Genomic DNA, 13,662 nt, shown 5'->3' on the forward strand with positions numbered 1-13,662 from the left:
AAATATAGAAAAGACATTAAGGTGACAGATATTTTTCAAGTACCACCACCAACAGAGAGATTGTCTATTGACCCTTCTAGGGACAGGAAGCAGACAAGAGATTAAAAGCTCCTCCCCTCTGTCCATTTCTAGTGTCTTCCAGATAAATGCTAAAATAACAAAGAAAAGTATCATCAGATGTAAAGTGAGGGGTGTATAATTGTATTGGTATAGAGGAGACATTTAATATTCCCCATTCATCCTCTATACTAGCACCAATTGAGAAATACCAAACAACAACTTAGGGTGGGAGAATGGTCTGGAGAACTTTCCTACCAAAGATGAAATCTTGACTGGAATAAGGATCTAGCCTATAGTAATTAATGAACATATGATGGGACGACCATGTAGCTATTACATCTGCACAGGACACGATGGATACGTAACCTGAAAACACTGTGCTACTGCACACCAAACAGTACAATATAATGACAATTGCATGAAGGAAAGAAACTTCATAATAAAGTAAACCAGGGAAGGGACCTGCGTAACCAGCAGATAACCCGTCCTGACAAGAATGAACCTGACCACGTCACTCAGATACTAGTTAACCCTATGAGGGATAGGGAAATAGCACAGAAAACAAAATGGAATGAAAATAAACTGTTGTACTCATTTTTGCGCAGTTACAGGTAAACAGAGGAACCAGCTCCAAACTTCTAGCTTCCTCCACAGCCAGCAGTTGACTGAAAATAAACCGCACCGAGCCAAGACTCAGGCCAGGCTAAATAGCCCTGGCAAAATACCCACAGGTCAGATCAAGCATGTCTAATAATTCTATGAATGTTTGCTGAAAGAGACTCTAGAGACCTAATTAACCTCACTAGATACAAGCAAACACTAGCAATAAAGCTTGCCAGCTGCTGCCTCTTATCCCTAGAAAAGGGGCAGAGCCAATGACATGTTGGTGGGTGGAAGAAGAGGACCTGCCCACTCACATCAGAAAAGCCTCCCAGAGCCATGCGGCCGCCCTAAGAGAAACGCTGCCAGACCCGGAAGGAAGCACGCCGTGCCTGGACCCCTGCAGCTGGACTGGCGTGTTGCCGAGACCCGACCTCGCTCTTGGTAAGTTTCCTCCTAACATTACCCCCCTCCAGAACCCCGACAATCGGAGGAGGTTTCCGAGGAAACCTCCTATGAAAAGGGTGCACAAGATGAGGAGCGTGAGCTTCTCTGGCAGCAACCCAAGAATGTTCCTCTGGACCAAATCCCTTCCATGCAATGAGATACTGAAGGGAACCATGAAGTATTCTTAAATCTAATATCTTCTCCACCTCGTACTCTAATTCTCCCTAAACGATCCACCGGCCCCATTCCTTACTGTTGCAGATGAGGGCTTTGGCCCGTCAACCCACATTCTGCGACCATTTCCATGCAGAGGGTTGGACACCAGAAGACGGGGCTTTAATTACAGACTCACACGGGCTCGTCATTTTGTCGAATGCACCTTTATGATTCTTACCGGGAAGTGACAAGTTTTCCTGGACACCATTCAGATGGGGTATAGGATTTTTGTAATTTTTCGGGGAAGGCAGGGGAATAGCTGACCTCTGGTTTTCACGTTAGCTGCTCCACTGCTGGTGTCACTACATATACAACAAAACTACACATCTTGGAGACCATCGTTGATGACATAACAAGGGGTCACACAAGAATGCTGCTACTATTCACTGACTGAGGGTAGCTGTTGATTAGCAGCAGCATTCACATGTGACTTTTGCTGGGTACAGCATCAGCAGTTTCCAAGCAAAAGCCAGTGAGGAATTGGGACCCTGCAATACAGTGGTGGTAGATACAGGCTGGGTGAGTAGTTAAAAGTACACCAGAAGACTAATCTAGCAGTATTTAAATACTTTATCTCAGCATGACATCACAAGTAAATAAGAATTACAGAATAAAACAACAGTATATACATAAGAAAGAAAATAACCCAAGGCCGACGACAACCAAAACCGTTGCTGTATGAGTCCTGTAAACCAAAACCATACATACTATGTATCAAAACGTCCGAAACAAAGAGGAACCCGTTCCCGTACTTTATTTTAGCATAAATATACTGCATAAGAAAAAGACTATAAATGTTTAAAAAAATCATTTTTTTAGCATTTTACCCCCAATAAAACTAAAAAACGGGAAAAAAAGTCAGTGAAAAAGATATTTTAAAAAAATCGCCCTATATGTAACAGAACAAAAAAACGCAGTAAAAATAATTTTGGTAGCTAAAGGAAACAAAATAGGGCAGTAAACCGCTACACGGGTAAAATCCCTAAAAAGTGTCTGGTCCTTAAAGGGGTTGTCTCGCGCCGAAACGGGTTTTTTTTTCCATAGGCCCCCCGTTCGGCGCAGGACAACCCCAATGGATGTGTTAAAAAAAAAAAAAACATATTACTTACCCGAATCCCCGCTCTGCAACGTCTTCCTTCTTCCTACTTCTTCCTTCACCAAGATGGCCGCCGGGATCTTCACCCACGATGCACCGCGGGTCCTTTTCCATGGTGCACCGTGGGCTCTGTGCGGTCCATTGCCGATTCCAGCCTCCTGATTGGCTGGAATCGGCACACGTGACGGGGCGGAGCTATGATGACCAGCTCTCCGGCACGAGCGGCCCCATTCACCAGGAAGAAGACCGCACAGCGCAAGCGCGTCTAAAAACGCCACAAGAAAGCGAAATTAGACGGAGCCATGGAGACGTGGACGCTAGCAACGGAGCAGGTAAGTGAATAACTTCTGTATGGCTCATATTTAATGCACGATGTATATTACAAAGTGCATTAATATGGCCATACAGAAGTGTATAACCCCACTTGATTTCGTGAGACAACCCCTTTAAGGTACAAAACAGCCCGGTCCTTAAGGGGTTAAACACAACACAACAAGAAGCCAATGACGATTTTCATGCAGGCTGAAACTGAAGGCCGAATGAGAAGCGAACGATTCACGTTCCTCGTTCAGTTGTTGGTTTGCGCTGAAACTGAACAATTATCGTTCACTTTCAGAACACGCACCTTAACACGTGACATTTGCACTTCAGTTTGGTGGTAAAGTGAGGGAAATTTATTGGATAGGTTATCCAAAATTGTGGCATTTCAGTTCAAACATAAAAGAATCCTTATCACTGGTCACGGGAGATATGAATGCTGAACCCTTGATAGCGCTTCGCACCATTGTCCTAAAAAGCTGTCATTTCCTCAGCGCCTTATCTCAGGTTCAACACTCATATCTCCGGTGACCAATGACAGTAGAGTTTGACAAAAGTACCTGCATGTTTGGACCAAAATGTTACAATTTTAGATATCATCCATACTAATAATATAAATGCAAAAGTAACTGTCTGTTTGTTACCTTTTTACGGCTAAACCGCTGAAGTGATTTTGATGGAGTTTGTCAGGGAGATAGCTTGTATCCTGAGGAAGGACATAGGCTACGTTTTATCCCGAAAATTTATAGAGTTCTCTAGGAAGCGTGACAAGACAGATTTATTTGGTGATGCGCAGGCGCACAACCGCTCCACTGGTGCCGTGCCTTGTGGTGATGACGTAGGGAAGGGGGTGCACATCATAAGCCATGCCTACACAAACGGGCAGACACGTGAGGGCAAATGTCATTGCCGCATGTATGCGATTATTAATTGCGGCGAGGTGGAGGGGAAGGGGGTGCACATGATAAGCTATGGCTACACAAACAGGTAGACAAATGAGGGCAGGCGTTGCTGCCGCATAAATGTGATTATTAAGTGTGGCGGAGCGGAGGGGAAGGGGGTGCCCATCATAAGCTAGGCCTCCCCAAACAGGTAGACACATGAGGGCAGATGTCATTGACCCATGTATACAATTATTACGCTAGCAAGGATACTCGTCGTTGCCCGGGATTAAAACTTGAACGAAAGACATATTAACGTGGATTGAGATTTTAAAGAAAATCTGTTGCCCATAGAAACCAATCACAGTGCAGCTTTCATTTTACCTCAGCAGTATAAGAAATGCCAACCAATCAAAGCGCTGCTTTTATTTTACCCCAGCTGTTTAATAGCAACTAGAGATGAGCGAGCATACTCGGTTCGGGTGTTTTTGGCCCGAGCACCGCTTTTTCCGAGTAACTGACTACTCGGACGAAAAAATTCGGGGGGCGTTGGGGGTGATCGGGGGGTTGCAGAGGGGAGTGGGGGAGGAGGGGGGAGAGCTCCCCCCCTGTTCCCCACTGCTACCCCTGCTCCACCACGCCGCCCCCCGAATCTTTTCGTCTGAGTAGTCAGTTACTCAGAAAAAGCGGTGCTCGGGCCAAAAACACCCGAACCGAGTACGCTCGCTCATCTCTATTAGCAACCAATCACAGCGCTGCTGCTGTATTTATCTTACGGGAACTTATTTGCCTCGGTGATACCCAAATCTCTATGAGTGGTCTCTTTATTGCTAACAACTGGATTCACCGCAGAGGATGGAACGGTGGCGACACGAGTGACAAAGGGACTAAGTAAACCACCTGTGGGTTAACCTATTTAATAGCCTGCCCATGTCCCTGGTTACCCTCCGGGTGGGAGAGGGTAGCGTCACTGTGACAAGTACTAAACTCATCCCTGCGTCTCCTAGCCTGAGACCCACTCATCGGACGCTGCATAACCAGTACAGTATGTATCACAAAGATCTGGAGTCTTTACCGGGCACAACAGCAAACTACATGTACATAGAGGAAGGGGTTGGGTAAATCCTTAAATTCATAGTGCGTTTTTTTTTACACATTTTTAAGTGCCATTTCTTCCTTTTTAACATTTTTAAACCTGTTGCTGGAAGCACCCTGTGAAGACCCTTCTTTCTTTGATCTTTTGAGATGCCTAGGCTGCTTTATAGATTGATGATGTCACAAATTTATTTCTGTTTATGTATAGGCTTATGTCCCATTTACACAGGACGACTGTTGCCTAAATGAGCGCATGAGCGAGGGACGTCACCGATAGTTCACACTCATGCAGAATGTTCAGATAGCCAGATCACCGCTGAGAATTGTTCACTTCTCGCTCACCACTCACAATTTTGCGCAACATGTACATGTAAATGGGCTATTAGTTCTATTGTATTAATGTTACAAGCGTTAACTTTATTCCTAGCTTGTACTCTATCATGGTGATGGTACAATAGTGATTGTCTTTATTCCCAGACTATGTTCTATCGTGATGATATCACAATAGTCTGTCTTCAGGTATAAACTCTATACAGTTTTGATGATGTCACAATAGACTGTGTATTCATTCATGAAGCGTGTTATATTGTGATGTCACATCTGTGTTTCTATTCAGTCCTAAGGCTATGTTTTGTTTTCATGATGTCACAACAGCCTGTGCCTTCATTTATAAATGGAATTCAACTGTGATTGTCACTAGTGATGAGCGAGTATACTCGCTAAGGGTAATTGCTCGAGCGATCATTGCCCTTAGCGAGTACCTGCCCGCTCGAGACAAAAGGTTCGGGTGCCGGTGGCGGGCAGGGAGCTGTGGGGGAGAGCGGGCAGGAACAGAGGGGAGATCTCTCTCTCCCTCTCTCCCCCCCCCCCTCCCCGCTACCCCCTGCTGACTGCCGCTACTCACCGCTCCCCCGCGCCGTCACCCGAACCTTTTGTCTCAAGCGGGCAGGTACTCGCTAAGGGCAATACTCGCTCGAGCAATTGCCCTTAGCAAGTATACTCGCTCATCTCTAATTGTCACCATAGTATTTGTTTTTATCCCTAGGTTCTAAGCCAAACGAAAACTGTACAGAACAATATAATTATAAAACATCAATATCATCTTTATTAAACTATTGATAAATAGAAGATAACCTAAAAACACAGATTATTATCACCCACGGTGATGTGAAGTTATGTCTAGTCCATATTCCTTATCTTCCCCAAAAAATGAATATGCATTAAACTGTGACTAACCACCTTACATAATGGGCTAATAGTCAGCGATATATCACATAGACAAAAAAGAAATGATCATACCGGTAGCAGGAAATTCACAATATAACCAAACAACCATACATGAAATTAGATATATGTAAGGATACACACCACCCAACACGTGCTTCACCATGACTTAGTCCGAGGGCTGTGAACTCACTTAGGGTCCGTTTACACCAAATGATATATCGGTTGAACGAGCAAATAACGTCAGAGTTCTCTTGTTCGATTGGGCAGCCTCTTTATACAGGCAGATACATCATTGGCTCATTCAAATGAGAAATTGATTGGGCAGCCTGTTTATACAGGCAGATACATCATTGGCTCATTCAAATGAGAAATTGATTGGGCAGCCTGTTTATACAGGCAGATACATCATTGGCTCATTCAAATGAGAAATCGATTGGGCAGCCTGTTTATACAGGCAGATGCATCATTGGCTCATTCAAATGAGAAATCGTTCACGTTTGCTGTACAAGTGAATGAGAACGACTGAACGTCCGGTATTTAAAATTCTACCGAACAATTAGTGAACGAGCCAACCATGATTTTTATGTTTGCATAAAATGAACAACGAACGAAAAGTGGATGATTTATCACACATGGCAACGTCCCCAAGTCACTGACCGCACAGGCCACCTCCGATCCATCAGAGCCCACAGTGTCTGGTATTATTCCTAGTCTGTCGTCTTGTCAGATTAGTCAGCGTCTTAATTTATAAACCGTAAGGGAGAAATCTGCTGACAATGTAATAGAGGTTTCTTGAATACTAGCTGGTTACCCGCGACTTCGTCCGCGTGGAATTAGTATTTTTTTAATCTAATCTCTGTTTTGTGCTATATTGAAACATAAAAAGTTGAAATAGTGAAAGGAATGTGACTGCAATCTGCCATGTCAGCACTCTCCTGTACACAATGTTTTATGTTTTTGGTCTTGTCATCTTTTGCTAGGACATGTGATTGGTTGCTATGGGCAACACAGATTTCCTTAAAATCTCAATCCATGTTAATATGTCTTTTGTTCAAGTTGTAAGGCAAATCTGTCTGTTTGTGTCGTACAGCCCAGCTTTCATTTGTTATACAGCTGAGGTAAAATAAGAGCAGTGCTGTGATTGGTTGCTGTTTGTTATACTGCTGAGGTCAAATAAAAGCAGCGCTGTGATTGGTTGCTATTAAACAGCTGAGGTAAAATAAAAGCAGCGCTGTGATTGGTTGTGATTTCTTATACTGCTGAGGTAAAATGAAAGCAGCGCTGTAATTGGTTGTGATTTCTTATACTGCTGAGGTAAAATGAAAGCCGCGCTGTGATTGGTTGCTATGGGCAACAGATTTTCTTTAAAATCTCAATCCATATTAATATGTCTTTTGTTCAAGTTTTAATCGCGGGCAACGACGGGTATCCCTGCTAGCGTAATAATTGCATACATGGGTCAATGACGTCTGCCCTCATGTGTCTACCTGTTTGGGGAGGCCTAGCTTATGATGGGCACCCCCTTCCCCTCCGCTCCGCTCCGCCACACTTAATAATCACATTTATGCAGCAGCAACGTCTGCCCTCATGTGTCTACCCGTTTGTGTAGCCATAGCTTATCATGTGCACCCCCTCCCCTCCACCTCGCCGCAATTAATAATCGCATACATGCGGCAATGACATTTGCCCTCACGTGTCTGCCCGTTTGTGTAGGCATGGCTTATGATGTGCACCCCCTTCCCTACGCCATCACCACAAGGCACGGCACCAGTGGAGCGGTTGTGTGCCTGCACATCACGACATAAATCTGTCTTGTCACGCTCCCTATGTCCTTCCTCAGGATACAAGCTATCTCCCTGACAAACCTCATCAAAATCGCTTCAGCGGTTTAGCCGTAAAAAAGGTGACAGACAGACAGTTACTTTCGCATTTATATTATTAGTATGGATGATATCTAAAATTGTAACATTTTGGCCCAAACATGCAGGTACTTTTGTCAAATTCTATTGTCATTGGTCACTGGAGATATGAGTGTTGAACCTGAGATAAGGCGCTGAGGAAATGACAGCTTTTTAGGATAATGGTGGGAAGCGCTATCAAGGGTTCAGCATTCATATCTCCCGTGACCAGTGATAAGGATTCTTTTATGTTCAAACTGAAATGCCACAATTTTGGATTACCTATTCCAGTGATGGGCAACCTTTTGAGCTCGGTGTGCCAAACTTCGCCAAAAAACCGAGCATAACTCGGGTGGTGTGTCACTTCGAGAAAAATCCATAAATTTGCGATATTTATAGTTTAAAACACAAAAATGTATAATTGTAATATATAACTGTATTAAGTAAACCCAAAACACCCATAGCACAGGCCCTCACCTCTCGCAGCCTCCCCCTCACTTATCTCAGTAATGATGAGCCCCCAGAAGTGACAGTGCCCCCCACAGCAGCCCTCAGCAGTGACAGCGCCCCTCAGCAGCGAGAGCGGCCCCCTAGCAGTGGGAGCTGCCCCCCACCAGCAAGAGCAGCCCCCCACCAGCAAGAGCGGCCCCCCAGCAGCAAGACCGCCCCCCACAGCGACAGCGCCCCCCACAGCGACAGCGGACCCCCAGCAGTGACAGTGCCCCCCCAGCAGCGACAGCGGCCCCCCAGGAGCGACAATGCCCCCCACAGCACCCCCCCAGCAGTGACAGCACCCCCCACAGCAGCCCCCCAGCAGCTACAGTGGCGCCCCAGCAGTGACAGTGCCCCCCACAGCGGACCCCCAGCAGTGACAGCGCCCCTCCAGCAGTGACAGTGGCTCCCACAGCGGCCACCCCAGCAGTGACAGTGCCCCCTGAGACCCATGTACTCACCCCATCCACGTCCTGAAAGCTCTGCTCCTCCGCGCTGCTAGCAGAGATGATCTCCGGCGCACACTGACGTCAGTGTGCTGCTGGACACCTCCTCCTCCAGATGCTCTCGTGGAACCAAGTGGTAAGCGATGTCGGGGGAGGGGGATCCCGGCTGCACACTGACATCACATGTGCGCCGGGATCAGTGCTGTTACCTTTAGTAGTGCTGGTTAGTGAATACCAGCAGGGGAGCCGCAGCCCCTGCTAGTATTCACTAACGGGGTGAACGGCCAACAGCGGCCCCGTGTCAGCGACTATGGCTACGTGTGTCAGTGCTGACACGCGTGTTATAGGTTCACCATCACGGACCTATTCAATAAATTTCCCTCACTTTACCACCAAACTGAAGTGCAAATGTCACGTGTTAAGGTGCGTGTTCTGAAAGTGAACGATAATTGTTCAGTTTAAGCGCAAACCAACAACTGAACGAGGAACGTGAATCGTTCGCTTCTCATTCGGCGTTCAGTTTCAGCCTGCATGAAAATCGTCATTGGCTTCTTGTTGTGTTGTGTTTAACCCCTTAAGGACCAGGCTGTTTTGAACCTTAAGGACCAGACACTTTTTGGGGATTTTACCCATGTAGTGGTTTACTGCCCTATTTTGTTTCCTTTAGCTACCAAAATTAATTTTACTGCTTTTTTTTTTCTGTGACATATAGGGCGATTTTTAAAAAATATCTTTTTCACTGACTTTTTTTCCGTTTTTTTAGTTTTATTGGGGGTAAAAAAAATGATTTTTTTAACATTCTTGTTTTGATATATAGTATGTATGGTTTTGCTTTAAAGGGCGCATACGGCAGCGGTTTTGGTTGGCGTCGGCTTTGGGTTATTTTCTTTCTTATGTATATATTGTTGTTTTATTCTATATTCTTATTTACTTGTGTCTGTAATCATGTTTTTTTACTATCTATGTCCCCCATAATGTCATGTAAAACCTCTGGGGGACATTCTTTTCTTTTTTTATTTGACACTTTCCCACTGTAGCTGGGGCATCCATAGGAGCCCTAGTTACAGGGGAAAGCAACCCCTGTAGTGACATTAGTCACTCGCAGAGCTGTCCAGGGTCTCGTATGACCCTCCAGCTCTGCTGTAGCATGGAATCCCGGCAGTCACATGACCCCCCCACCCATTCGGGCTCCCATAGTGAAGGTTACACTGTACTTTCACTTTCTAGTACACAGTGCTCCTTGCGCGCTGTGTACGCAGGGAAGGAAAAGGCAGGCAGGGTTAAAAACACCTCCTGCCTTCTCCTCCGGGTTATCAGCTGTCACTAACAGCTGATAACCCATCCTGCCTCTAACTGAAAGGAGGCTTAAAGCGCCGCTGTAATTTTACTATAGGCTGTGCTTTAAGCCAAGGACCAGGCACCTGGTCCTTAATGGGTTAAACACCGATCATTCAGTGTTTCACATATTCCCAACAATGATTTGTCTCTCTAAACAGGCTACGTGAGAGCAAACAAGCTGCTGATTATGTCACCAGTTCATTCGCCCTGGCAAACGAGAATTGTGAGGTTTTTGTTTGGTGTAAAAGGGTCATTAGGTGTTACAGAATGACTCTTCTCTAGCACCCACCCAAGTAACCACTGAGTGCAGTTAATTTATTACCAAGACTTTAATTTCTAGGTTGTGTTCTACTGTGATGATGTCACACTCTAGACGTTCATTCCGTAGCTTCTGTTACCAAGTCATCCATAGGATTCTTGCATTCACTTTAGCATATAATATAAAATATAATACAGGATCTGGTATCACTGACCAAATGTTTGTTTGCTAGTCAGTAGAGATGAGCGAGCCTACTCGGCCACGCCCCTTTTTCACCCGAGTACCGCGATTTTCGAGTACTTCCGTACTCGGGCGAAAAGATTCAGGGAGCGCCGTGGGTGAGTGGGGGGTTGCAGCGGGGAGTGAGGGGGAAAAGGGAGAGAGAGAGGGCTCCCCCCTGTTCCCCGCTGCTACCCCCCACGCCGCCACGCCTCCCCCCGCCCCCCGAATCTTTTCACCCGAGTACTGAAGTACTCGAAAATCGCGGTGCTCGATCGAGTAATTACTCGAAACGAGTAGGTTCGCTCATCTCTACTAGTAGTCAGGGATGTGATTTACTAAAGACTTCATGGTATTTTTAGAGATCTATATATATATATAAAGATGAAAGGACTGACTGGCTGATTGACTGACTCGCCACTAATTCTCTAACTTCCCAATGTTGTACAAACATGAAATCTGGCAGGAGCATTCTTTAGGTCCTAAATATGAAAAGTAAAGGGGCCACAACTCGAAAAGTCAATGTAAAGTGCAAAAGTATTGGCACCGCTTTGTAATGTACCTAATCTAATTCTCTAACTTCCCAGTGTCATGAAAATATGAAATTTGGAACAACCATTCTTTAGGCCCTAAATAGAAAAAGTAAAGGGGTCACAACTTTAATGCTAAGTACAAAAGTATTGGCACCCCTATGTAATGTAACTTCCCGGTGTCATACACACATGAAATTTGGCTCGACTATTCTTTAGGTCCTAAATACGAAAAGTAGAGGGGTCACAACTCGATTATTCAATGCTAATTGCAAAAGTAAGTGCACCCCTATGTAATGTAACTTCCCGTTGTAGCACAAACATGAAATTTGACAGGAGCATTCTTTAGGTCCTAAATAGGAAAAGTAAAGGGGTCACAACTCGATTATTCAATGCTAATTGCAAAAGTAAGTGCACCCCTATGTAATGTAACTTCTCGGTGTCGTACACGCATGAAATCTGGTGCAAGCATTCTTTAGGTCCTAAATGAGGAGAGTGAGAGGGGTGGCACATTCTGCAGAGGAACATCGGTACGAGCAGCCTGAGGAGAATCTAACACTCCCCTATGTGTATACATGTTTTATTCCTCAGTTACTCTAAAGTAACCTTGACTTCATAAAATTTTCTGTTTAAACAACATGTTAACACCTGTACCAAATTAACTCGGGCAAGGCCGGGTATATCAGATAGTAAAATATAAAAACAAGAAATGTTGGGGTGTATTTCAACTAAGTGACATCAGTACAAAAGTGAATTGCAAACTTTTTTGCGTTTCATGGGCAATCTGTATAGTCGGCAGCCTGGAATCCCTTCAGAACCGGATACTGCTTTCTTGGCTTGGCTGGTTTATACTACTTTTTGGAACAGTCACATTGAATGCTGGAGAGAGCTCATAAGAAAGAAGCAGAGGTTTTGGGTTCACCCTCTGGTGTCACAGAGACCCAGTAAGGGCGACTTCAACAGCCTTCGGCCGCATGTCCATGTCATCATTCGACAAGATGCTGGAGGAGGTGTGTTCTGGATTGAGCTACGCCAACACTAACGTGCCGATGTATCTCCTCTGAGGAGCATCTGCTGATCATCCTGAGGTAAGAGCAAGCCAGTTTCCATGTGTGTTTTGTGGTTTAGAGATCTTTTCCCCCTATAGTGTGTTTCCCTTTTTTCTTTTGTAATTTCTTTAATATTTGTATCTGTCTTGTCGTTTCAGATTCCTCGCCACTGGGAACTCATTTGCTTCACTACATTTTGAGTTTCTCTTGGGCCACTCCACCATCTGTGGGATCATCAGTAGGACCTGCAATGTTATTTGGGAGAGGCTGAAGCAATCTGTGATGTCACCACCCTCTCCGTAAGACTGGTTTGATATCACCGAGGGATCCCAAGCTGCTGTGCAATTTCCAAACTGAAGTTCTGTTGGCTGTAGCCAACAGTAGCTACCAGTTTGTACTTGTAGATATCGTGTCCTATGGAAGCACTGCATATGCTCGCATTTTCAGGGTTTCCAGAATGGGGCAGTGTCTTCTTTCCAACCAGCTGACCCTGCCAAAGCTACAGAAGCTTCCCGGTTCTTCAGATCCACCGGCCCCATTCCTTACTGTTGCAGATGAGGGCTTTGGCCTGTCAACCCACATTCTGCGACCATTTCCATGCAGAGGGTTGGACACCAGAAGACAGGTCTTTAATTACAGACTCACACGGGCTCGGCATTTTGTCGAATGCACCTTTGTGATTCTTACCGGTAAGTGACAAGTTTTCCTGGACACCATTCAGATGGGGTATAGGATTTTTGTAATTTTTCGGGGAAGGTGGGGGAACACCTGGCCTCTGGTTTTCACGTTAGCTGCTCCACTGCTGGTGTCACTACATACACAACAAAACTACACATCTTGGAGACCATCGTTGATGACATAACAAGGGGTCACACAAGAATGTTGCTGCTATTCACCGGCTGAGGGTAGCTGTTGATTAGCAGCAGCATTCACATGTGACTTTTGCTGGGGACAGCATCAGCAGTTTCCAAGCAAAAGCCAGTGAGGAATTGGGACCCTGCAATACAGTGGTGGTAGATACAGGCTGGGTGAGTAGTTAAATGTACACCAGAAGACTAATCTAGCAGTATTTAAATACTTTATCTCAGCACGACTTAACATGGGCTGTGATACAAACATAAGGATTACACCAATCACGCAGTTGTTGAGCATTAGAGATGAGCGAATATACTCGTTTCGAGTAATTACTCGATCAAGCACCGCGATTTTCGAGTACTTCCGTACTTGGGTGAAAAGATTCAGCGAGGAACACGGGGGAGCCCTCTCTCTCTCCCTCTCCCCCCCACTCCCCGCTGCAACCCCCCACTCACTCACGCCGCCCCCCGAATCTTTTCGCCCGAGTACGGAAGTACTCGAAAATCGCGGCGCTCGGGCGAAAAAGGGACGTGGCCGAGTAGGTTCGCTCATCTCTATTGAGCATTAATAATTTTTTATTAACAAAACCAAGTGTATAAAAATAAAGTTTTTCTCTTAAACTGTAATAATAACCTT

The sequence above is a fragment of the Eleutherodactylus coqui genome, chromosome 5, assembly GCF_035609145.1.
Source record: "Eleutherodactylus coqui strain aEleCoq1 chromosome 5, aEleCoq1.hap1, whole genome shotgun sequence".
NCBI classification, from domain to species: Eukaryota; Metazoa; Chordata; class Amphibia; order Anura; family Eleutherodactylidae; genus Eleutherodactylus; species Eleutherodactylus coqui.